Source organism: Haemorhous mexicanus, chromosome 5, assembly GCF_027477595.1.
Source record: "Haemorhous mexicanus isolate bHaeMex1 chromosome 5, bHaeMex1.pri, whole genome shotgun sequence".
Classification (NCBI taxonomy): Eukaryota; Metazoa; Chordata; class Aves; order Passeriformes; family Fringillidae; genus Haemorhous; species Haemorhous mexicanus.
The window spans coordinates 204,229-228,787 of record NC_082345.1 but is presented as its reverse complement, the minus strand read 5'-3'; the positions used below and the strand labels follow the sequence as shown (position 1 = coordinate 228,787).

At 42.9% G+C, this 24,559-nt stretch overlaps 1 protein-coding gene across 7 annotated transcripts in view; it reads left to right on the top strand.

Moving 5' to 3' along the window:
- The first annotated feature begins 1,033 nt into the window (after positions 1 to 1,033).
- Positions 1,034 to 24,559, top strand: part of PRR5 (proline rich 5) — a 76,391-nt gene continuing 52,865 nt past the window's right edge. For 4 of the 7 annotated variants that reach the window (XM_059847964.1, XM_059847965.1, XM_059847959.1 and 1 more), the window contains exons 1-3: positions 1,034 to 1,183; positions 21,497 to 21,632; positions 21,868 to 22,006. The gene's annotated coding sequence lies outside the window, so the exon portion shown is untranslated. The remainder of the gene's footprint in view (positions 1,184 to 21,496; positions 21,633 to 21,867; positions 22,007 to 24,559) is intronic. The other 3 variants (XM_059847966.1, XM_059847968.1, XM_059847961.1) reach the window with 2 other exon arrangements.

Here is a 24,559-nt window from a genome sequence, read left to right as displayed (position 1 = left end):
TGCAATCAGGAAATAATTGCTTTTAAAGTGTAATAATCTGCCCTGAACATTGCCAAGGAGGATTCCTTTATATGATCCTTATTTCTCTTCTATTAGATTCCTTCATATACCATCACCATTTAAAGTCCTTCTACTTGGAATGCAAACTGGATCAAATAGTTACAGTAAATGGTGATGTCCAGCTTTCACTGGAAGACTATGAAGCATGAGCAGTCCCTAAGACTGTGTAGGTTGAAACCTATGGTACTGTAACGTGATATAGTGGCAGTAACACACAAACATAGCTGTCATTTGAACTTGCTTATTGGCACTGTCATTCCCTCAAGCAGGACAGCTGAAGCAGGTATGAGACCAGTGTCTGCCAGATATCCCAACCAAGCTATGATTTGATGTGGCTAAAGTCAAGGTGGAATTGATTTTATAAAACTTCCTTTGGTTTAAACCCTTGCAAGGTGTACCTAAAATCCCATAGCTCAGATCGCAACTACCTCTTCCAGCCCCAACCAAAGCACCAGTTTGGGACGATACAGGGCCCGTGGAGCACACTGCGGCCAGCCCCATGCTGCACTGCAAGCTCTAGCGAAACCCTCGCCGGGACCGCTGCCTACCCGGGTCTATGTGCCAATGGAAGAAGGGTGTGATGCTTCCTAGTGGCCTTCCAGCTAATCCAGCACTGGAGCATCTGGAGCAGCATAATTTCTCCTTGACACGCGTGAATGAGCTGCTGCCTACACCTGCACCTTTTTGTGTCTGTGTGTCGCTGCCTGGTCGCTATCCCTTGTTTCTCAGTGGCTGGGGCAGGGAAGGGGCCCATTGGCCGGGCTTGTTCCGCAGGACACACCGGGAGCCGCAGGCAAGGGCAGCGGCGCCTGGCCGGCCGGGGCGCAGCACCCGCCGCGACCCGCCCCGCGGCCGGGGGTGCCCCCGGCGGCCCTGCCGGGCTGGGCTGGGGCCGCTCTAGCGGTTCTAGGTTCTGGTTTGCAGCCAGGTTCCGCCCTGCGGGAACGCCCCCCGCCCCGCCCGTCCCCGCGCCGCCGGCGTGGCTCCGCGGCCGCGCATTGTGCGCCAGCCGCTGCCCGGGCGGAGCTCCGGGAGGGGTCGTGGCCACTCAGCCCCCCCGACCCCGCCGGGCCGGGCCTCGCCGCCAGCGCTGCCCTCGGGGGCGCCTTCCGGGCTCGGCGCGGTGAGTGCGGGTTGTGCGGTCGGGGGAAACGGTGATGCCGCCGCCGGGTCCGTCCAGCCGGGGCTCGCCCCGGAGAGCTGGGCGAGGGGGCGGAGGTCTGTACTCGGCCCCCGCCGGGCGGACGTGGGCTGCGGTGCCAGGGTCTCGGGGAGCGGCTCCGAGCGGCCGGGCGGCGGCGGAGGGTCGGGGGCTCTCGGTGAGAGCCGTGGGCGCGGGGGGCTCCTGGCTTTGTTCATGGCTGTGAGCTGCGGTGAGACTTAGCCCTGGCAGCCTTTCGGAAGGTCCTGGGAATGCTGGAGCTCGGGCTCTCAGGTTTTACTCCCTGCGTGGGTATTCAGTGTTTGTGCAGACACTGCTCTCCTTCTCTTCCAGTCTATAATAGAGATCTCAGGTAACTGGAGTTGGCTGTAAATGTGAGCCCTGTGGTCTGACTTCTGTAAGCTTTATTTACGCAAGTAAGACCTCCATGCATGAGTAAAATGTTTTTTGCAGAATGATTTTGCATGTTTCCACCCCGAAATGCAGTCTCCGATGGCTCATGCAGGAGATGGGCTTGTCCCTTTCAGCGTGTGTGTGTGCGCCTGCGGTCGTTGTTAGTTTTGGCAGCTCGTAAGTGATCATTGGTAAAGGTCCGGGGTCTTCGTGTTTTTCAGGAATGCGTTAGGCTGGATTTGTGCCTGTGTTTTGGTATTGAAGAAGCAACAAGAGAGAGCAGCCTTTAAAAAAGGTTAAAGGAAATTGTTTAGCTTTCCTAACGCTTATCATTTCCAGCTGGCATACTTTTAAGCAAGTCATGGTAAATTGCAGGAAACAATTAGGTTTTGTATTTACTAGCAAGTTGGTGAATAATAGAAGATAGGTCTAAAGCTAAATTTTGATGATTCATTTAAAATAAAGTCTTGTAATTTCTTCTGTCTGTTGCACCTGTTAGCTGTTAGGAAAAGATGATTATTAGGTGATGATTAGGCAGCTTTCTTACAAATTTAATTAAAGGAATACATCACTATAGGCCAGCTATAGAATAATGGACCCACTTGTCATCTTGTAGGTAGTTGAATGTAGAGCTGTGGTACTGCCTGGCAAAGCTGTTCTTTTTCTGAAACTTCTCTCGTAGCCAAAGCAGAGCTAAAACTTCATTCTAGGAGTCAGGTGAATAGAGTGTATAAATCTAGTTCCTCTGTGGTAGACTAGTGATAAGTGGCTTATTATGAAACATGTATTAACAGGGATTTCATATCTATAATATACATTGTTGATTGAGTGACTTCATGCTTCATCTCACTGTTTCTTATTAATAATCTAATTAGGGGAAAACTCTGGAAGGAATATGGAATTAAGACACAGTCCCAGTGGAACGCAGTAAAAAAGACATTGTAGAGCAGACAGAGTATAAGAAGAATTTCCAGAAGTACTTACTCATCACCCAAGACATAGCCAGATTTTGAATACTTACAGCTTGTATTTAGTCTGCAGAGTTAATTGCTAGATTTTCAGGTCTTTCTTTTCAGTATTCAAACTTTTATATCCAGAATGCTTTGGGAGACAGCGAGGGAAATGTGTCTGTTGTAAGCCAAATTCTCTATCTTCAGTGCATAAGAAAATCCCACCCTGAGCACTTAAAGAAATCTGATCCTTGGGTTGCATCATAACCCCTACCACATCCATTCTGGAGTCACTTCCATTTAATTTGTGTAACAGATAAAATTACAATTGTAAAATCTAGCCACAATAAGGATGCCAGTAAAATTACTTTAATTTTTTTTTTTTTTTGCAGTGTAGGAGCTGTCGGGATTGATGAACAGCTCTGTAAATACAGTAATAGTATGTGGCACTTAATCTCTGAACAAAAGTAATAGGTAATGGCTAAAAATAGTATTTCCTCTTTCAGCTGTAGAGTTAAATATGGATATTAACTGCAGCAAGATAGATTGGTCCAGAGCTGGAGGCTCAGATCGTTCATGCTTGCTGACGTGGCCTACTTCTTTATTTTCCTTTGAAGTATCACTTTTGTGTGTGTGTTTGAAAATAAATCACAAATGCAAATCAAAAAGCTGTTCTTTAAAGTGAAAATTGGAGCATGTTTTGCTGCACCATGAAGGCACTGTAATTGCTAGAATGCGTTCTGATCCCATGTAGCTCAGCACAAACTGCTGAGCTGTATTGAGGTTGTGCCTCCGTTTACATGAGCGGCTGGTCTCGCACGTGGCCAACAGCATCTTTGTGCCAGGGAGAACTGTTCGGTCTGGTTCTGATCATTTAACACTTCAGTGGTTCGATGTCCCTGCTCAATAAATGCCTTCATAAAAAGGTCAGTGAAAAATTTCCCTCTCCAATAGCCCTGTCACAACCTCTCAAGAAACTGTTGAATTATGAGAGCTGGTGATTATCTGCCTACATCTGTGGCCCGGGACTCATTGACACTGAGCACCAAGAAGAGAAAGAAAGTCTCAAGTGCTTGTCCAGCAGCACATCCTCTCGGAGGTGTTTGCTTTCCGCCCGTTTCATAGGATAAGACTGGTGAGTTTGAGGTGTCGCTACAAGAGTGATTATTTAGCTAGTGCATATTTAGCCCTTGGAAGATGGAAAATAATGTATGGGGATGATTTAAATTAAGTGCTTTTATTCCCTACTGTTAAAGAAATTCCTTGCCCGCTCTGTGTCTCAAGTGGAGCTCTAGGCAATTTGAAAGCATTATTTAAACTGTGGTTTAGGTTTCTTTAAACAGAAGAGTGAGGGAAAGTCTTTCAACAGGAAAAAATAGTAGGTAAAGATTTTCTTGTTTAAGCCTTTTTTTTTAGCAGCAGCAAATCTGTGTTTATGGGAATGAGGAAAAGGGAGTTGAAAGGAACTAAGCAAGGAACTGTCGTGTGATGTAAAATTCTGATATTGTTCTCTCAAGTCATCTTGGAGATACATTTGCATTTAAAATTTCCAGGCGAACCAAGCTGTAGGACCAGTGCAGAATGCTAAATGAAACCTGACAGCTAACTGAAAGTGCCACTCAGTGGTGCTGGGCATTTCTCTGCTCACACAATTGAGTTGAAGATTGTTTCTTTTAATGATTATGGATCTGAAATGAAGACTGGTTCTGAAAACAAATGGGATGTCAATTTTATTCTGAGATACTTTCACTTGAAAGATGTTTACTTTCTGTCACATTACCCTGCAACGGCTTGAAAACTCACAGAAACTGTCAAGTGCAAATCCCTTTTTGCCCATCAGATAGCCACAATATACTCCTTTGTGTTGCTTAGGCTGAAATTCAGTCTGCTTGGGAGGCTGCTGAGTGGATTCAGGCACAGTTGTGATTCCAAAGGTACTGGGTACCACACAGAGGTACCTTTATGTTGCTTGTGTGAGCAGACAAAGTAGCAGCTCTTTCAGGAAATGTGGTGATGTATTTCCTGAGCAAGAGTAAAACCTGTTTCTGCTCAGGAATAGTGAGATGTAGAAGCTAGGATGATGGCAACTGGGGAAGGAATGTGAAAGAGACCATGAAAGGCATCAGAAGAGATTGGTGAGTTTTACCTTTTCATGTGTCAAACTTGTGTGCCTGCAGTTATTGGCAATACGCTGTCGCTGTGCAGGCACACCAACCATGCAGAACAATCTGAGGAGACCGAGGGCTGGAAAGAGAAGAAAATGATTGGTGAGTTAATGTGTGTATTGGGTGTGAAAGGGCACCTGCAGTCACAGGGCTGGAACGAATCAAGGGCCTGTGCTTGGCTGTGGCTGCTGCAGTGCAGCAGCCACAGTGGTCCGTGATATCCCAGTTATGAACAGAAGAATAACAGGCTTTACTAATGCAGCCTGGATGCATATTTAGCTCCCTGCCATAACTGTAAGGTACTTGCCCTTGGAAAATTTCTGAGGGAACGGAAAGAGCTGATTAGGAGAGCAGAGTGACTGATTTCTGAGGAATGATTAAAAATACTTAATATAGATAATCTGAGAAGAAAAGACTCCATTGATTTCAGGTATTATTACTCAAGAAACATAATCTCTTAGCCTTTGCAAGAGGCTGTGATTAGACATAATGGGCTGCAAAAGAGAAGTTACCTTGAACATCAAGAAAAGCTGCTTGCAATGAAGCTAAGTCATCTTCCATGAAAAATGGAGGTAACATTGTTTGGTGTTGTGTGACACAAAGAGCTGGGGAAAATATTCTGCAGGGCTGGTCATTTGGAGTCACATCTTCCCTGGCTGAGCTGTGCCTGGGGATTAGGGTGCAGGTTTTGGAAACAAAGCTCTTCAGTCTGCCAGGTCAGCTCCTCTGTTGGGAGCTGGCTGCTAAGCCCCCCTCTGTAGTCTGCTGGTAGGGCAGTCATACCCTGGTAGCTTGGATTTGTACGGATGAATTAATAGATCTCATTCCATCTTTAGCCTCTGATCCAGGAAATACATGAACATCAGCTGGTTGCTGTTATTCTGTAAAACAAATTCTAGAGCATCTTGAATTCTGTTCTGATCATATGCTGAGGGAATATGGGAGGAGGCAAGTGATGAAAGGTACTCCAGTGGTGAGCATAGCAAGCTGGGCTAGAAGTTTTATTGGGTTTGCATTGACTTTGTTAATTTGTGTTCTTGGACCCATGATGAATTCTCCTTTTAAAGAAAAGCTGGAAAGAAACAGACCTGGGGTGTTTTCCTGTTTTAAGTTTCAGCTGTTATTGGCAAAGAAAACCTAATGGATAGTCTTGGACAGTAGTTGCCTCTTCCTTTGCCAAGCCCAGTAATAGGCAGAACTTGTTGGTAAAATGTGAAGAGCCATTTCAGAGGGTTATGCAGCTCTGGGTTTCATTGTGTTACTGCGCTGTCGTGATACTGTTCCGTTTCTCTCTTCAGTTATGAGGTGGCTGGGTTCATGCAAAGTCTGATCAGACCACTGAGAAGTACAATATATGATAACCTATGTCTCCTGGGTGATTTGATGTTGTAACAGGCAATCTCTCCCCCACTAGATTTCTGGTATCCCACAATAAACTTAGAGTTTTTATAAATTAGATGTGCTCTTCCTGCAAAACTGATGGAGTTACAAGGGCTCCAAGATGGCCTGTTGTTGCTAGATAGGGAGGAGTATATTTATTCTGATTCATAGTGGCTGCTTTAAAAATTGGAGACAGTTTGTCTGTCTTCAGCGTGAATAGTTTATTGAACGGCAGACAGGTAATACACAGACAAGCATTTACAACACTGGTTCAAGGATGAGCCTCTTTTAATTAGCTGTAATTTGAGTTACAAAAGTTCCTCATCTGGTGATTTGGAGGGAAGAGGGTCACATTTTCCATTCCAAGGTAGGTTCTCACCTTCCTTGGCAGATACCTGGCCTTCAGACCAGAACACATATCAGTGAAGTCTGGATCAATCCAGGTCACAGTGCCCGGAAAAATACATACTTGTGGTAATTCGGGCATCCCTGATGACAGAAAGTATTGGAAAATTTGAGAAAGACTTTGTTCTTATAAAATATCCAAGCCAGTTTTGTGTAACTGAGAAGCAGCTTGCAAAGTTCAGATAAGAAGCCAGATGTTGGCCCGAATTAGTGAGATTTGCTTGCATGAATCGAATTTGGCATTACAGCATGCTTCCCAAATTAATTCTGTCACGTATAATTCCAGTGTGAGTTGATTTTTTATTTTATTCTGCATGACTTCTGTTCATTTATCATTATTAAGCTATTTCCTGGAGAAACTCAGGCACAAGTATGTGCTGGTGTGACTACCAGAATTGTCTGCAGTTACACAGACAGAAAATATTAATCCAGGTTAAAAGGTAAATTTTTCCCATGTACTGTGTATACTGTGTTTCAGACACCATTTCTCAGTTTACCTGAATATTTGATTTGAAGAATTATCCCAGCCATGAATAAGATAGAAGGTTTACACATAGCTTATTGTACTCATGTACAGTAAATCCTTTCTTTTGCTGTTTTTAACATTGGTAATACACTTCTGGTATCATCTCTTTTAAATTTTTTTTGCTGGGAAAAGACTATGCAAAAGAATATTTATTAGCTGATTTAAATTCAATTAACTTCATTTCCCTTTCATGGAGTTTTTAACAATGCTTAATGAGAGATGTAACTGAATTGCAGAGCTATTACTTCCCTCTGAATACATTGAGATCTTTACTGAATTCTCATGAAGGTTTCTTGATCATTCACACTTTAATCCTGGCCTTTGTAATTATTTTGTAGCACAAGGAAATTCCCGTAGATGCTAATTCTATTAGCCTTTGTCATGCTTATTTAACAAATAATTCTGGTTCCTAATTTATCTGCCTTAGTATCTGTTGTTTATTGGTGATTTTTTTTTTTTTCTGCCTTTAAACCCCTGGGCTGAGGCAGTAGGACCACGCTGTGGTAGACAGAGTATAAACATAAAGCAAAGTGCATTCCCTGCCTTGCACATTAACACTTTCATTTTATGACTATGTGAAGGAGATTACCAACTGCCTTGAACTCAGACCTCTACAAACACTCCATTGCCACTTCAGCCATATGTAGAAAGTAAATCTCCAGCTTAAGGGAAAAAAAATTAAAATGGAGCACCATTGTTGCTGAAAAAATTCCTGTGCTTGTTGGAAAATGCAACAACTTAAGTTTATAAAGACTATCATCTGCATGCGTAGGCAAAAATGTGATGCTCTTTCCTCTCCTCTCTGCCTTGCCTTTGCTCTCATTCAAGATGATGGGCTGATAAATGCTTGGAAGTTGTGTGTCCCTATTAGCCTCCTGGTTTGCTTGCCTTCCTTCAGCAGCTTCTCCATTCACAGTGTTCAACAACAGGAGAAGAAAAACACGTATAAAATGAAAATACTCTAATATCGAGTAATCCTGTGAAGAAGGGTGTCCTGCTTCTCCCACAGATGGTCAAAGTAGATGGTCATTTCTTGTCCTAAAGTCTGCTATGGCAAGAAGAATGATAAAAGCACACTGAAATTGCAGATCATTGCATTGCTGAACACAGACTCCTGTGTGTGGAGCGCTCTGAACTCTGGGAAGACTTGAGCCTGCAGTGTGATTTGTGGGCAGCAGGGATTTGGAGGCAGAGCTTGTGGATGGTAGGGCAGTTAACTGAGCTAGGCTCTTTCCTAAGCATTTTTTAAGCATTCCTTGTTTTTCCTTTGGTAGTCCCTGCAGGGACACAGATGTACATGGATAAACATGCAGACACACGGTGTTTACAGACTGAGCATGACAGCTGAGCCACTGCTCTTAAACCAGCATCCCCCCCTCTGCTTGGGTGTGCAGTGTGTCCTCCCTAGGGCTTGGTGTAACCTTGTTTGGGGAATTACCTGGCATATGACTCCCAGAAGCACACATTATGTATCTAGATGATGTATTTCTTCTGCTGACACAGCTGGTGGGAAATGTATATGAGGCTTGCCATTCTTTTCAGCCGGGAGACGGCATGTCCAGGCAGACCCTGGATGGCCTCTCTGAGGTGATCCCATCCTCACTGGGAAGGTTGGATGCATCTTTAAACTCTGGGACATGTCTTTGGGCGCTCCTTGCTTCATTCTGTTATAGGGAATGCAGAGAATGCTGCATAGCCATGAAGGCCACATCTGTTGGGATTCCTGCTCAATCCATCTGAGTTTTGCAAAACCTGGTAGAGCCTTGAAGAGCTCAGAATGGTTTCTATCCACAAGCCCTACCGAACAATGTCCACATAACTTGGGGCAGTGATCTGATCTTTGGGTATGACCCAGCTCCCTATGGGATATAGTGTGGAGGCAGGTTCTGGTTTGGGATGGCCACGGTGATTAGGAGACCTCCTGGAGGGGCATGACAGAACTTAGGTAGTCATTGCTACTGCTTTGGCTGGCTGTAGAGCTCTGTACATGCATTCAGAGATCCCAGATACAAGCAAGTAAAAGCTTTTGCTTTGATTCTGCCTTACTGGTGGGGTTTTTTTTTTAACTCCTGCATTTACTATGATGCACATTCTCCTGCCTGCCTGTATGAATGAGACAGCTGTGGAGCAGATTTATTAAGCTGATAAAGAATGGGAAAAAACAGTGGATTTAGTGGAATTTAAAGACAGTTCATACCACTGAGCAGCGCGTTATGCTGTGCTGGGATAAAGTGCTGCAAGATGGTGCCCTTGGTCAGGATTTGCAAAGTCATAGGGGACATTTGAAGCTGTTTAAGAGAGACTTGCTTTGATTATGCTTTAAAAAGACTTTCTTTTGTGGACTAAAGCAAAGCCCTTATCTTCCTACTTTGGGAACAGAAATCTCTAGAATGTGAGTGCTGCAGATCCTGCTCCGACCAATATTCAGTTTTGTTCTTCATTTATGATGGTTTTGGCTTATTGTGAGGAAGTTAAATGGATTGTGGCTCTTTGGGAAATGACAGGAGATGTCTGGGAATAGTGACTCCAGCCCTGATACAAACAGATCTCAGTGTTCATGTCTTGTAGCTGCTGTGGGGGTGTGATGGACCGGGGCTTGCACTGTCTTGTTGCAGACTTGGGTGAACTCTGAGGAGCACATGGCTAAGAAATCAGTGACTGAGAAGCTGAGTGATGGCTGTGCATTTAGAATGGCCACAGGTGCCGATTATTCAGTACTGACGTTTTAGGTACAGCAGCACCACGTGCCCTCTTCCTTGGAGCTTTTCCATGCCAACAGTGCTATCTTGGGCTGTAGCTGAATCCTGCAGCACTGACAGCTGCATCTTGGCACTGTCCTGCTTCCCATCCCTCCTTCTTCCCCACCCTCTCTGATTACGTTTCAGTTTCTTCCACGTAAGAACTGTAAATTACTACAGTAAGCCTATTTCTCTCTGGGGTTATGTTTGTCTGTTGCTCATTTTAATAAATGGAACTGTTTAGCAGCCTTAAAGATAAAGTCATGTGAATTAAGGTACTAGGTCATGTTGGAGGTTTTTACTTTCTACTAAATGTAAGAGCAAATATTGCAAGCCTGAAGAAATGCAAGGGAAATATTTTTCTACTCCTTTTATGTATGGGATAACTTAGGGGAGGATGCAGAATGGCCAGCTCTGCTGTACCTCACCTAAGTGAAGTGCAGTGCAGCTCTCTGGTACCTCAGTGAAAGATGGATACTGGCACAGCACAGCTGGATTGCAGCTGTGACCTTGTGCCTTTCCCAGTAAGTTTGTGCAGTGGGAGACAGTGGCATCAGGAAACAAGGACAGAAAGGATTCCCAAGAAAACCTGGGTCTTTTGAAGTCACCATGAAGCTAAAGCAGTTGAGACACTCACCAATTCAACCCACTACCTTTGGTGGAGAACAGAAATGTGGCCTTTCTTTCAGTTATTTCTGGTTCAGCCACCAAAACACAAAGCCTTTGTGTTTGGGCCTGAAGCCAGTCTGGCTAATGCCATCTTGAGGGAAAAGCCTTCCTCTTATGGGAATACCAAGCCTGGAAGTCCTCTGGCTCAAACAGAAACAAGCAGAGCTTTTTACTGAATCAAAAATCCTTGACTCCCCCCCCATGTGTTTGCCGGCTGCCTCCTGAAGTCTGCTGTTAGCTGTGCTTTCATGGCTCCCTGGCAGCATCTCCCCTGTCACATTTCTTTGTATGTTTTCCATGAGTACAAACACATCTGTGTTAATCTCTCATTTTGCACGTGGTTTCACATTCTCTTCCAGCCTTTATCTGCCTCCTTTTTCTCAGCTTTGTCCCAAGATGGAAGTCAAATTTGGTAAAGATTAGAAACAAATATGTGTAAGAGGGATTAACCCAAGTTTTCAAGGCTTGAAAATTATTATGAAGGGAAATAAAGTGTATTTACACCCTTTTTAAATTCTGTTGGATTTTTTGAAATATCATGCTAGGTCCAGCTCAGCCTGTTTCTGTTACTGTAGTAGGACAGGCGGGGCAAGAGGGGCTCTTGCATTTTTTTCTTTAGCAAAACTTGAAGATACCTGGTTAAATCCCACCACCTTAGATAGGCAGCATATTAAATCAGCTCTTGAAGGCCTGCCTACAGACTGCTCCGTCCCTGAGGAAAATGGACTTGGAGGGCTAGGAGGGAGGAGGAGTGTTCCATTCACTTTGTTTTTGTCTTTCACTTTTTGAGGTCTCCTTTTGTTTCTCTTTTTTTTTTTGGGTTTTTTTTTTTTCATTTCCTTGAGCATCACTGTCATGACAGAAATGTAACCTTTTAGAAAGAAGAAAGACTGTGTCTCTTTTCCTGCCCTTTAATTAGCAGGTGAGAGCTACTAAAGATCATCTCATCAATATTTCTGCAGAATCAGGATATTTCTGGTGTGTATGTAGAGTAAACCAGTTGAAGGAAAATCCTGGATTTAATGGCAGTCCCACAGTATTCATAGTAGTCTTTCAGCTTCTTCTGAGGCTTCAGAATTAATTTTGAGGCATGGAACTAATTTTTGAATTACCTGTAAGTAAAGCGCTGCTGAGGAGTCAAAAAAGCTGCATTGACCCTGTGTGGAGAGCACAGCACCAAGGATCTGGCCCATCTTTCCTTGGGAACTGCTGCCTTGTTATCATCTCAGTGGCCTCTGTGGAATTTAGTGAGATGCTGACTCAGTATGGCATAAATGGAGTCCACGAGCCTTTTGTGACATCTTGACTTTTTCTCCCTCATTGTTTGAAAATGAAAGGATATAGGAGTTTTCAGCTTTGTTTTTGAGTCATCTGGCTTCCTGCTGTGAGATTTTGTGGAAACACTTTCACTGTTCTTTAGTTACCCATAAGTGATTGTGCCTAGAATGTATCTTAGGAGAACACATGCTTCTATTTTTGCTTAATGCTTAATTATCTTTTTTTGTGCTGCATTCCCACAGCAGCTACCTCTGTCAAATTTTGGTCTGTGAGTCTGCGACTGAGGTTCCACAGTTTGAGAATAATGAAAAAAAACCCCAAGAAATAAGAATTCTAAACCTTTCAATACAACTGCTTTTATGCTATTTGGTAAATGCTTAGGAGCCTGCTCAATAAGGCCTGGGGGAAAAAAATTGCCTGACTTGCAGTTAATTTTTACTGAGTGTAATTACACCTTCAAGGTGTGATTGCCCTTGACGGTCAGAGAAAGTTTTCCCTGAATAAAAAGTCTAAGAAATGGTGCTTAGGTTTGTGCAGGCTTTTGAGCATCTTTCAGATTTGGGGTCAGTTTTTGGGGAGTTTCCCCTCTTAGTTTGCTTTGCCTGGGCCCTTGGGAGCTTCCCAGCACTGTTCTCTGACCTGCTGGGAAGGAGTGGAGAAACAGTGCTCTCTAATTCAACAGAGGCTGGGCAATTTTGTGAAGGTTAGAGCCCTTATTGGTTGGTATTGTCCACCATCACAGATTCAACAAGCTCCCCAGTATGCCTTGATACCCAGATTCTTCCTCCTCTTCAGTTATCACCTAATTTTTGCTATTGTAATTTTGTAAGATTTTCCAGAGTTTGGTTTCATGTAGCAAAATCTTCTGGTTGGGTTGTGCCACTGGACACAAAATCTAAAATGTAAATCATGTTGTTCTTCACTTACTTGTCGTATGGGATCTCTAGTTTTTCCCCTGTTTTCATGGAAGCTTGAAGACTTTTCAACTCTATCATCTTTTGTTGAACAAGCAGCTTTGTTCAGGTTCAGCTGCTCGTACGGGGTTGTCACCTGCTTGCACCGGGGCAGTGGAACTAGTGTTTAAAAAGCTCATAGGTTTGTGTTCTTCTTGCCCCATCTTCTTGCCCCCATTGAGGCTTTTGATGGATGACTGAGATAAAGCATAGCAAAGGTGCTGCACTGCCATCGACTTTGCAAACTACTGCTTCCAGTTAAAATATGGAGAGGCCCTTTTGCCTTGGTTGTTTGGTAGTGCCCCTTTGCCAGCAGTTAGTCTTGCATGTGTCTGCTGAGCAGAACAGAGCCAGCTGAGATAAAATCAAAAAGCTCAGGTTAACCCATGGATAGGAGATGCTTCAGAGAGGGTGGCTGTTCTGGTTCTGTTCTGGCTGCTCCTCTCCTGGCCAGGCAGGAGGGATTCCTGGGCTGGTGACTGCTTGCACCCACTAAGGGATCTGTTTGCACAGGGCGACAGTGTCCAAGCAGAAGCCTTGGCTGGTTTAGATAAATCCATTTAACTGTTCTGGCAGAGCTGGAGGGTTCAGGTGAGCTTGGGTAATGTGTTAGTCTGCAAAATGTTCACCTTTGCATTCCTCTCCACATGGTATTGTTTTTCTATCAGCTCCTTTCCTCTGTTTTGCCTGGTGAGAGGCTGATCCTTGAAGCTGAGTCTCTTTTTCATCCATGTGCCTTCGTACAGGCTCACAGAGTGCTGTGTTAGTAGCAGGTGGCCTGTGTTCTCTCAGGAGGTCATACCTCTTCCTTTGCTGCAAAACAAACTCATCCATCCATTTGTGTGTGAAAATTACAGTGGTCTTGAAAATTTTGGTAGGAATGACAGTATGACAGTGAAAGTCTCTGTGGCCAACCTGGCAAATGAAAATGGAAAAGCAAAAGACACCACCACCCAGACTGAAAAGGTTTTTATTTTTAAAAGCTTAAAGTTGCATAGAACTTCAGCCAAGCTGGCAACCTGTTGGGTGGTCCAAGATAATTTGTTGCTTTATCAAGTGAAGGAGAATGGGGAAGGAGTCTTAGTTTGTTCTTTATATTGATGAATTAGGGTTCTTTTTATTACCTTCTTTTTGTGGTAAGGTTATTTATCTTTAATTATTCAAATACCAGTCTTGCCCTCAAGATGATCCTGAGGCATTCGTGTTTGTGTGCCCACAACCATGGCAGCTAGATGCCAGTGAGGATCTGAGAGCCTCCTTCAGTCCTCCAATAAAGGCCCAGTGCCAGCTGGCACAATCCAAGAATTAGTGGACTCATCCATTAGGCTTTTTTCTGATTAAACTACCAGCCACTCTGCAGGAACAGCTTCCAAACCACACTCCCCTCTGCAACAGGCAGGGATTTTTTTCGTTGATTTCTTTGCTGCTCATGAGCCAAACAAACATCACACCTGCCTGCCCTGCCATTCATCTGCCAGCACTGCTGGTGCCAGACCAGCTGTGCAACAGCAGTTGCTTTCTGTCTAGGGTGAGAACAGATTGCTACTACAGAGACTCAGGAAATAATTGGATCAAAAACTTAATTTGCTCTTTAAGCACACTGAGGTCCAAATAGATCTCCTTCCCCCTACTGAGGGGGGGAGGGGGGGGTTGGATGAAATGAGATGATAGGAGGGAAATCAAGAGAGGAAAGAATGGAGCTGCATCCTCGCCATCTGTCTGCTTGGAGTGGTGCAGCTGCTCTGCCATTGACAGGTTGCTGTCTCTCCACTCAGTGCAGGCAGCCAAATGACTTGTATCATGAACAAAGTAGCTGAAGATTAATACCAGTAAATAGCCAGGTCACAAAATCTACCCTGAGGCATAGCCTCTAGCTGCTTGAAAACCTTAAGAATTCTCTCCCTCTCGATTCACACTTCTCTTGAGAACCTTACACCGTTTGGGAGCCAAACATTTGATCCAGAAAAAGCTCATGTGATTTTTCTGGATCAGATCCTGTGTCTTTGCAGCACAGTCAGTTTTGGAACATGGATAGGTTATCTAGAAACAAAGAGGAATGGCCAGTTGGAGTTACAGTGGTACTACTACTGTGCTTAAAATCAGTTAAGGATGTATTTAAATGCTTCATTAGCTCAGGGTCTGTCTGCTACCCAGGGCTGCACAGTTTCTGACAGTCCCAGGGATTTGTGGAAGATTAAGAAAAGCACTTTGTATCAAGTGCTGTGGAAAACAGGCAGGCATGAACTGCAAGGTAACAGACACAAACCTAAACAAAAATTCCAAAGGTAGAGTGTGCTCTTGTGAATGGCTGTAAACACCTTTGTTGAAATATCAACTGGGCACTCAAGAAGTATCTGAGGGATTCATGCAGGGCAAGGAATGTAGGGTTTATTTTCCTCTCGCAGATCACAGGCTCTTTGAGGTGGTCTCGTAACAACCTGGGTCCTGATCCAGTACTGTTGACATCCATAGAAGAATACGTTGTGTAGCCAACCTAAAATAAAATCCAGCACACCACAATTTTGGATACTCCTCTCCTGGAGTTATTAATGATGATAAAGATTTTCCAGAGATGAGTCACTGGCAAGTGTCCCTTCCTGAGTCTGAAGGACCATTCAGGCAGTTGTTAAGCCCTGAGAACAGTTCTGCAACTGAGTCATTATAGAAAATCTGAATATGGTTTAGGGGCTCAAGTTGTCTCTCAGAACTTTTCAGAGAGGTCGTGATGGGATGGCAGTCTTTACATCGCATAGATTTGCAGTGTGGGACTACAAATTAGTGATAGCACGAGCACAAAAAGACAGCTGAGTTGATTCCAAGTGCTTTTTGTGATAGCCCTGTAATTGCTGCTACTTCTATTCATCTCTTCTTTTTTTGTTAGTTTATTTCCCACAAAACCATGCCTCCAGCACACCAAGTCCTAACTTTGGTGCACAGCTTATCCAGCCTCTGGCTGCTTTCAGTAATGGAGAATCAACAGACCCATGAACTTGCCAACCTCTGTAGAAGTCCAAGGCCTATACTCACACTACCCCAGACTTTGTGAGCTAAAAGATAAGAAACCTGCTCTGTCTCCTCTCACAGTAATTTGTTCTCTGATGTCCAGGCATATCAGCCTCACAGGAGAGGAGGCAAAAGCTTCTTTTATATCCTTTTCTTCTGTTATTCTCAAGGCATTCAGGCAGTAGTATGTGCTCTGAGAATGGCAGCAGATGCAGGCTGTGTTCTCATATTTTTGGGTTTCCTGGGGAAACTTTTGACTAAGCAGCTGCCATCTCATGCAGAGTCAGAATCTGAGTCTCAGAATGTGGTAGAAATGTCACAGGAAATATAAGAAGTTGCTGCCCCCAGCTATTTGCTGCCTTTCTTCAAAATGTGCAAGGCTGCTGGAGCAGAAAGTTATCTTACTATTGCATCTGGCAGCTTCAGCAAAGCTTCACCTCCCTTGGCAGCAGAGCTGATACCACTGGATTTACACAGGAACAGTAAAACACAGCCCCGTGAGCATCTTTGCTTTGGTGGGGCAGGAGGGATAGTAGTGGCATCACTTCTTAAATATCTCTTTGCAGACTTGAAAGTAATCTCTAATGAGCTTAGGATGAACTGCCTGCTTAATATTCTTATTCAATTTTTTCCTGTTTCCCTCATACTATTAAATGCAAGTGATAATTATTTCTGTTTTCAGGATTCATGATGGTGGAGTGCTGTCCATGTAAGGATTGAGCTCATTTTATTTTTGCCTTTATTTTTTTTAAGTTTCCCTGTAGTCATAGTGGCCATGGGAATTGAGAATTACAATGTTTGCCATTGCTTTTGCCCAATCCCTGCCATCCACTCAGAGTTTTTGTTTGCCACTGGGGCCTTGTGAGCATCTCTTGTAAAACTCCAATGCATTTCTCCATATGCCTCTATCTGATGCCATTGCTGGCATTGTCTGTGATCCCCACTGTTGAAATAAGTAAGTCCAGCTCTGCTCTGAAAGTAGAGCCATGTGAGAGGTGAATTCCTGAAAGGTGGTGTTCCAGAAGCCTCGTGGTTTGAGTAGAGATGTTCATGATAACCTTGGTGATCCTTAGAGCATGTTCAGCAAAGTCTACAGAAGTGTGAAAAGAGACAGATAAAGTTGTCAAGGGGGTTTGTGAGTTGTGACTTAATAATTCATTTTTTGCCATGCAGACTGTAAATTCCTGCTGCACTGGAAGTCACTCTTGGCTCTTCTCTGCTGTCAGATGCTTCTCTCCCCTGCTTCTCATGCTCCTTCCAAAGCTTGCTAATCTCCTTAGAGGTTTGCTATTGTTCTTAAAAGGAAGCTGCCATTCCTGAAGACGTTTTCCACATGGGGTCTGACACTCCATGCAGACAGGCTGAGCACTGGGCTCATTGGGTGAGGATGACCAGGACCTCCTCACTGTGCAGGAATTGTTTATAAATAGGAGGATAAATTGACATGTTCCCTTTTTCTTTTCCCACCTCCTGCAGTTCCTGGGAATGAGGAAGGAAGCCAATAAGAAATGTTGATGTTGACATTTGGCATTTCAGTCAAAAGCAAAGGAAGATGAAGTGGAGTGGTGGAATTTTTTTTGTGGGTTTTTTTTTGGGGTTTTTTTTGGGGGGGGGGGGGGGGGTTTTGTTTGTTTTTGGTTTTGGTTTTGGTTTTTTGTTTTTTTGGGGTTTTTTTTGTGGTGGGCAGAGAAGTGTTGCTGCAGAGGTAGTGCCAGGCTGCTGCCTGGATTTATGCTGTTTTCAAATTCAGGGGGAAAACAGTTGACAGTTTTTGTGTCTCAGATTCCTAAAGTGACTGAGCCAGGAAAGGAGATTCAGCATGTTCTCAACTGAAATTCTTACAAAATGACCTCGTTTACACTCACTGCATCCTCTAGCATTAAAACCCTTTAAATGCTACTTCAAAAATTCATGAGTTCAAGTGCTTTAATGGAAGCAAAGGAAAGACCCTTCTGTTTTGTCCTGAAAGAACTCATGGAGAGTTCAAAGGGAACTTCTGGTGTCTGGTTGTGCTGCGCCCACCTGTCCAAGAGCTCTTCTCCTTGAGTTAACCCTGAAGCTTTAATGTTTTATTGAAATCACCATGGGATGTTAACTTTAATGTGAGACTTATAAATGGGCAGCCTGTAAACCAAGGCACTAATACATCAAAGGTGAATTTAACTTCCAATTATGCACACTATGAATAGGATTTTCTAGTCTTTTCCTGCTGAAATTGTTCAATATTTTTTTAGGATTTTCATGAAGGCAGAGCTTCGACAGTGCAGAAAGATTTAAAAATCTCAGTCTATAAAGACATTTATAGATTTGAGGAACATTGCCATCACGATGGTTTTTTATCTATTTTGTTAAATTGTAGTTCACCCCTTGAAAGATGTGTTACTCTTCTATCTCCAGGATGAAATTCACAGCCTGCTTGGAGTGTGAAAATGCCGGCAGTGCTGCAGTTGCATTTGGAAGCTTTGCTTGCGAGGTGTTTGCACTTAGCTGAATCTGAATTCAGCTTGGGGTGCCGTGAAAGGCGCTTCACTTGGTGCTCCCTGCAAAGTGGAACATCACCACTCTGCCGTGTAGGCAGCTGGCAGGGATCTGTGCATCGTTGTTCCTGTGATCAATTAGTCCTTAATGCTTCAGAGTCAGTCTATGGGAATTGAAGAATGAGAGTTTCTAAATATGAATTCCTGGAGCTGTGAGTGTGAAGAGAGCTTTTAAGTTGGAGCCTTGAGTATTGAAAAAGTCATAATCTGAGATAAGATGGGGGATATATTGATGCTTTTAGACCGTTTTAATCCTGTAATCAGCCCCTTAAATTTTCAATTTTGTTTTTAGTACATTCTAGCTTTCTCTTTGTCTCCAGAGTTAAATTTGACACTTTCTAATGCAGAGCTTTCTATAACTTTTTCATCTAGCTTCTTTTAAGACTAGCACAGAGGATTTTCAGGAGAATTATTTCCTTTAGGTTTTGATCTTCATTAGTTTATGTCCTCAGAGATATAAAAGCAGACTAAGTGTAACTAATGCAAAAGAAAAGAAAGTCAGAATACATGCAACAGAAGCAGGCTGCCAGGAGTAACATTCTGGTTTTGAACAAATTCACAACTAACCACACCACACCTTTTCCTCCTCTGCCTAACACGTAGAATTTACCTGGAAATCGTACTGCGCTGTGGCTCAGAGCAGTTTGGGATGAGTCTGGATTTTGTAGCAGCTTTAGAGTCCAAAAACCTCTGGAGTCATGTTTCTTTCCATGCTGGTCAGGAGGTCTCTAAAGCTACAGCCTGAAGGTAATTTTGGGTCATTAACAGGGATTCTTTTGAGAGCCTTGCGTTGCTGCTATCCCTGGAGTGAAGTGGAGGGGTGGGCCAGCAGTGTGTGCCTGAGAAAACTGTCATGCAATTCTGAAATTCTGCTTCTGGGAAATGCTTGGTTTAAGGGATGGTATCAATACTTGATGACAAATGAATTCATCATTTGCTTTATCTGCCAAAGAATGCACCGATTGCTCAGCTGGAGAAAGGAATATTTAGTTACAGTCTCCTGGAACTTGTATGCAACAGCATCATGAGTTGGGTTTTTCTAGGCATTCTTATTTTCTCCTGAACCTATAAGTATTTTAGATATACTGAATGCTAGATAAAGGCAAGATGAATGTATTTCGACAAGTTAAAAAAAAAAATTATACTTCATGCTTGCATTGATGGGATAGCTGAGCTTTAATCATCAAAGTTAAGTCAGTTTAAGTAAAAAAGGCAGTGGAATTTTATTTTGAAATGACCCCCTTAAATCCTAAAAGTGGCACTATGATGTAAGTTTTTTATCCTGGCTGATCAAATTATCACTGATTATAGGCAAAACGGAGGATTTTTTTTAAATCTGGTAGCATAGAAGTGCTGGTAGATAGAAATGTAAAAGCAGGTTGTCCAAGCAAAACACTATTTTCATACCCATAAGCATTTCATTTTTTGAGAACAAATTAGCTATTATTATGCTCTCTGCTGATAATATCTGTCTGAAGTCAGGAGATGTTCTGCCAGTTGATGGGGGCAATTTAAAGGACACAGACACCAATGGAAAGAGTGGTTTTATTTTACTGTGACTTTTAAGGCAACGCAAAAGTAAAATGATATATCTAATAAAACTACATGCTTGGCTTTAGCAGCAAGCAAAAGTAAGAAAGGTAATGCACCTAATCATTACTGTCGAAGAGAGAGAGTAGTGATTGAGAGAGATAGATACATCACCAATTGCCTAAATACTCCACCATCATGCAGAGCCCACAGTCCCTGGGAGCCCCATTTCACAGCGAGGACCTGGAGAGCCCCTCCAGGCAACTGGGGAAATCCTACACAGTGCTTCCACCCAGAGGAGAGAGCTCCAAATTCACCCCAAAAGTGGGCCCAGCATTTATAGGCACAAGCCAGCAAGTCCAAGTGGCTTGATTATATTTTATCACAGAAACTCCTTGCTCTGATGGCACACTTCCCAGCAGCAGGGACCAGGGCTTGGCCAGGGCCCTGCCTTGGCCGGCAGGGTTTCCCATAAAATACCCTACAACCAAGTCTCTGTTCATGTCAGCTGGGGAGGAGTCTTGGAACGCTACGTTTCTGGCAGATAACTGCACAAGGTTATGTGAAAGTTTCTAAAGCAGTCAGTTTGGTGTTAAACAGATAGCTTCAGCATCTCAGTCATGTGTTTTTAGCTAAATAATACTGGTGGTGTCAGCCACGTATTGCCCAGGGTCCATCTTGTAAGTCAGCTCTGGCCGAGGCCTGCTGCTCGGGCCTCAGCACTTCAGTGGGATTTCTCATACAATTAGTGCAGCTTTTCATGCACTCCTGCAGTGTCCAGCTGTGTCCACAGGAATTGCTGTTGCTCTGGGTGACGTTTGTATGTTGGTACCTTGTGTTTTGCGGGGGCTCGGGACAGCAGTTCAAGGCTTTCTCCAGCTCTGCAGCTCTCTGCTGAGCTGCTGTGTTTGTGCTCCTGAATGCATTGCAGGCAAAATGCACTGACTTTGCCCAGTGCTCTGACTTAAGCTAACATCTCTAAGTTCACCTAAATAAGTGGTAACAGAGTGAAGCTGATACCCGTGGAGCAAAGGGGGAATATAAGGGCATTGTTTCATTCTCTGAAGTGCAGCAAAGATTAAAATACATATTTTTAAACACATGCAGTCACATCCTTGCAAAGTCAGCATGAAATGTCACAAAACAAAAGCCAGAGTGATTTATGCCCAGGATGAGCTAAGCCAAAAAGGACATATATGTATTTTTAGTTCAATTTAGCGGCGTGTTAGAGTTGGTACTAAAAACTGCACAAAGTGCAAGACATGAAGAACTGTACTCAGAATGTGGGTGCATGTGAATACTACTGTGTATCTGTGTGTGTAGTGTATGTATGTGCATGTGTGTGTATATATATATATATGTATGTGTGTGTGTGTATATGTGTGTGTGTGTATATATATATATATATATATATATATATATATATATATGGGGGGGAGTATATACACACACACATATATATTACTTTCCTAATAGTGTTCTATATTTATTGACCAGTTATTTGAAAAAAATAATCTTTTAATTATGAAGCTGTTTATGTTGGGGTTAGAAGTCACATAATTCTTAATTCTGTGCTTCACCTTTTTATCCACTCTGGGTTTGTTAACTGTGTTAATATTCACTGCAGAGGGGCACTAGAAGACCAGCACAGGACAGGCAGTGATATTGTACCCATCATTTGAAGCCCTAAAGAAGGAATTCCCAGTATTTCTAAATTATTCATTTAAGGCTTTCTTGGGCCTTCCAGGACATCTGCTCTCCGAAGCCAATCACAGCAGATCTTGCAGCATATTTCAAATCTTCTTCTGTCACCTCCTTAATGTTGGGACACAAAACTGCTTGCACTGTCTGTGCCCATGGAAGCTCTTGTGCCTTCTTTAGAGGTAAGTGTAGCTTTTAATGATGGTGCCAATGAGTTGCTCCCCATGAAGAAAATAAAACAGAAAAGGGAAAAGTGCTAGAGGAAATACTTGAGTCAGCAGTGAGGTGGAACAGCACTGATTATTGTGCTTATTTTACTTCTGTGTGTGTAATTATGGGTTTATTAGTGCACTCTTGAAACATACTGTAGAATAGCAATATTTACAATACTGATTTTTTGTTCATCTTTTGTTGCAGAGGTGACTTTTTTGCGAGGGCCTGACTTTTTTCAACCAGTTTGTATTGCCTGTCAAGAATTTTCATGTTGACTCTCAGAAACCTGCTGCAGAGTCTTCCCTGTTTACTATTCAGTCCTGTTTTCTTCTTCCTTTAGCAGGTAAGCATATATTTCTGCAATACTAATTCCAACTGGAAAATGTTTCCAAATTCAGATGCCTGGAGAGTTCATTTTGTTGGACTTTGTAGGGTTAACATTTCTCCTCCAAAATTTCTGCCACAGGAAAATACCTGAATAATAGTGCAGTGCTTTAGAGTTTTTAGCATCAGTGCATGTCAGTCTGCATCCATCTAGCTTTAATGCAACTCAGAAAATGCTATATGCATGAACTTTCAGTTGGAAATCTATTTAAAACTGAATCAGGATTGTGAGCAAGCAATATAGAAAATTGCTTGAATTGTTGCTGAGAGGAGCCTCTAAATAACTTTGTGTCCTTGAGGAAAAAAGCCCTGAAGAGGAGAGCCAGAGTGCCTGATGGAAAGGCTGGGGTGTGACCCCCCAGAGTGCCCTCAAGCTGAAGGAGGGCATTCAGCTACTGTTCACTAAGATCAGTGTTGCAGAAATAGATTTAGCTGCCCTGGCTGGCTGTGCACTAAAGAAACAATGGATTCTCAAATGACCCACATATATATATACATACATATATACATACATACATATATAGATATATATATATATACACACACACACACATATATATATATACACACACATATATATAGGTGTGACAAGAAGGGACACAGAACAGCTGAGCTGTAGGAATGTCTTACACAGCTGCAGCTTTCCTGCAGGGGGGCCTGGCCAGACCCTTAATATTCATTCTTAGAATTGGATTTGTGTTTGAGATTCAAGGTTTTTAGGAAGAAAAAGGTTTTTAATGATTTCTTGAAAATGCTAGTGGTCAAAGGAGAGTGTGTATGGTGGTGTGCAAGTGCATTTATGTGAAAAGAAAGTAAATGTACTTACTCTTTGATGTTGTTCTGTTTTTCTTTTAACATTATCATCACGTGTAGGAAGTCTTGTTTTTTTCGAAACAACTTAGAAATTTTCCCAGAAAGCAGTTGTCAGTTTCCTCCTGCAGAAGGATTTTCTTTCTGAACATATAGCGATTTATTTACTTTATCACTAAACTGCAGAATCTAATCTCTGCCATGGCTCTGACTTTTTTTCCTTTGTTTTTTAAGGAATGAGGTCTTTTCTAAAGGATTGGCTCTTGAAAATTTTTATTTCGATTTCCTTGGTAGTAATGCATGCTGCATGCTTTCTTCCCGATCTGTATGGTGTGGGAATGGTGGGAATTCCTCTTCGGTACTACCTTATTGCAGTGGTAGCTGCATTTTCCTACAGTGTTACTTGGTCTCATCCCAGGCTGCAGGAGTAAATGGTCCCTATAAACTGCAGTTTGCCAGAGCCTTCTGATCATAGTCACAGTGTTGGGTTGGAAGGGACTTTGAGGATCATCTTGTTCCAATCCCCCTGCTGTGGCAGGAACACCTTCCTCTAGAGCCCGTTGCTCCAAGCCATGTCCAGCCTGGCCTTGAACACCTCCAGGGATGTTTGCAAGGCTGAAACCTACAGCAGAATTTATCTTGTTCTGTAAATTGGGCACAGATGTTTCAAACTGAGGGGAAAATGAGCCCGCTCATTTTTACTTGTGCTGCACTTCTTGTCCCTTAGGATTTCTCAAGTGCTGTTTGGGTACTGCCATTCTGGATTACCTGACACGTGAGTTAAGGATGTCAGTAGCAGAGAGGGGATATTGTACAATGGGAACTTGACAGTCCCGAGTCATGAGGACTATGGGCATCCGCTTTTCTCTTCATAAGTGATTGATCTGGAAAAGGTGAGGGAAGAATTACTCAGGCAGGAAATCCCTGCTATCTTTGCCTGTATTATTTCAAGCATACCCAGAAAATTTTTGTTTCTGAACTTTACAACTCTCCCTAAAACAAATACCCATATCTGCTCTTAGCTAAATCAACAGTCTACCAACTAATCTGCTACCAAACGTGTTCTGTCAGCTGCAACTCCAGATACTCCTAGGAAGATTCAGCCACTGCCAGCAGAACTAAAAGCTGCTTTCATGCTTCACTGGAATGTTTTAAACATTCTCTGTGTAGAACTGGTCTTTGGTTTGTTCATTGTTAAACTTTTTATTCTTGGTATTCTAAATAAGTCAGAATAAACAGAGTTACTTGTAAGCCCACTGTTCTTAGTGCAGCATTTGCAAACTGTCCTATTATAAACTGTTTCTATATTGCCATGTAATCTGTAACCTTACTCTGATGGACAGTCAGATCAGAGTTCCCACCATGCGAGGAGATACTATTAAACATTGTACCTTGAGCAACTTACCAGCACCCTGACAGAGCATTTTCTGACTGGAAATATCAACATCTTATGAAAAAATCACTGCCTTCCCACTGCAAACTTGGGTTTTTTTCTTTGCAGAAATGCATTACTTGGCTGGCAAGATAGTAAACTTTAAGCAATGTTTACAGTTTTATTCACATTTTATATTCCAAGATATTTTTATAGTCATAAGTATTACTTGCTCTTCATTGTGGTATGCTATAATCTAAAGATCTTAGGAATATGCCTGTACTGTAACAGGGGCCCTAGAAAACAGGTATTGAGGCCCCCATTAGTTTA